This window comes from Nomascus leucogenys, chromosome 22a (genome assembly GCF_006542625.1).
Source record: "Nomascus leucogenys isolate Asia chromosome 22a, Asia_NLE_v1, whole genome shotgun sequence".
Taxonomy (NCBI): domain Eukaryota; kingdom Metazoa; phylum Chordata; class Mammalia; order Primates; family Hylobatidae; genus Nomascus; species Nomascus leucogenys.
The window spans coordinates 124822713-124824889 of record NC_044402.1 but is presented as its reverse complement, the minus strand read 5'-3'; the positions used below and the strand labels follow the sequence as shown (position 1 = coordinate 124824889).

Below are 2177 nucleotides of genomic sequence, written 5' to 3'. Positions count from 1 at the left end.
ATAGTCACTACCATTTTATTTTGTTATTCTGTTGGCTCATGATATCACAAATGAACCACTGCTCTAACCTGTTGAATTTTTTATAGCACGTAACCTATCCTTCCTTATTTAAATGATGTCTCTTCTCTATCAGACTATAAAAAATCAGGAGAACAGAATCCATGTCCCACGGATCCCAAACTGTACACTGAGGCACCCCAGGGTGCCACAGCAAATTCATAGGGTTGCTATGGGATATTTTAAATTTTCTAGAGAAACACAGCATCTGGTCAGATACCACATGAACTCCTGGCTCAAAGATGTTCAGGTTCAAATTTATATTATGCTACATTCTTTTTCATAATGTCATATTTTTGGCAAAGTTGAATTTAGTGGTCACTATCTTAAAACGCAAGTAAGCATGCAGTAAGGAATGGAAAATGAGGGTGGTGGTATCCAATCTGATTCTAAGGTTTGAGAATTTGTGCAGTGACCAACATGCACATAAATCCCATTTGTAAGTAACCGTGGTTATTTACACATAAAATAAAAGTACTTTTTTCAAAGTATGTTTTTCAATTTTAAATACATTTCAAATTTTAAATACATTTTTTTTTTCACAAAAAGTGAGATTGCAGAGGGTCTGGGGGCTGTACATGGGCAGGGGCCTGGTGAGTTCTATACATGGGACTGGGAGACTGGGGAGCCTCCATTTGGAAAGGTACTTTTTAATTAAAAAAAATATACAGTGGAAACTACAACCACTCTCTCCCCACTCTCTGATTTAAAAGACACAAAACCAGATGTCTCTGAGATAAATGGGGAGCCTAGGGCTTAAGGGTGTTTAAAGGGCTTCACAGGGGCCAGGGCTTAGAGGGGGTGTCACAGGCACCGGGGTGGCTCCTGCATCAGTTGGTAGAACAGTAGGCTTCACTGGATGCCACCTGGTTTTCACTTACAGGGGAGACACAAGAGTCATTGTAAATGTGCCAACCGGTCTGGCACTGGCACAGGGCTGTGTAGAGGCCACAGTGAATGCTGCCTGAGTGGTTGCAAAGGGCACACAGCTGGTAGACAGGACTTCCGACTTTGTCACTGGCAAAGTCCCCTAGGCTCAGTCACTGCAGTGGGAAGTCTACACCTACAGAACTTTGCTTGATGGAGCCTCAGGAGGCAGAAAATCGATTCAGATGGAGCATGAAGATTCAGGGGAATCTTTGTACTGTCAACTTTTGGTCACACACTGGGGCATTCTCGAACTCTAGCTCTTCTTCCTTGGTGAAAAGGCTTAAACAATCCCCTAGAGACACCTTGCCCCCAGCAAATCTTTTCTTGGGGATGGTCAGGGAGAGGTCACAAAAAAAAACCTTGAAGGTCATGGAGTGGTACCCACAGGCCTGGCACTTGAGACAACTTTTCAACTGGCCCACAAACAGATCCACCATCTTGCTGTCCTCTTGTTCTTCCAGATAATGCTTCCACATTAGGGTGGCCCAGTCATCATCATTTAACTCAGACTCTTTTAGCAGAGCACCCCCCTTGGTGGGGTAGAGAGGGAGCTGGACCATGGGCAGGGACAGGTGGAGCCCCGCGGCCTCCGTGGTTGATTTAAAGGTGTAGCCACTCCATAAGGAATGTCAGGAACTCTTGGGTATCCTGCTGGCTGTATCCAGAGAAGAATGTTTTTCAAATGTCTACTAAATTGTTAATCCATATGTACTTATTAAGTTATTTAAGCCTAATTGTTAAAAAAAAAAAAAAAGAACTGTTAGTTATTACTCTCAGACTGGTGGAGCCATAAAAATAGTACTAACAGACTAGGGGTGCTGTGACCAAGAAAGTTCAAGAACCCTGCCATGACTCGTTGTAAATAACACGTAAACACAAACACATTCACACACGTGCTAGTTACCCAGCACGGGGTCTGATGTGAAATGACTTCCTCTTCTTCTTTTTTTTTTTTCTTTTTGAGCCGGAGTCTCGCTCTGTAGCCCAGGCTGGAGTGCAGTGGTGCCATCTCAGCTCACTGCAAGCTCCACCTCCCGGGTTCACACCATTCTCCTGCCTCAGCCTCCTGAGTAGCTGGGACTACAGGCACCCGCCACCACACCCTGCTAATTTTTTTGTATTTTTAGTAGAGACGGGGTTTCACCGTGTTTGCCAGGATGGTCTTGATCTCCTGACCTGGTGATCTGCCC

General features: G+C 44.4%; 1 pseudogene; it reads right to left on the bottom strand.

The window, feature by feature from the left end:
- Positions 1-861: 861 nt before the first annotated feature.
- LOC100606475 lies at positions 862-1650 on the bottom strand (annotated as a pseudogene).
- Positions 1651-2177: the final 527 nt, after the last annotated feature.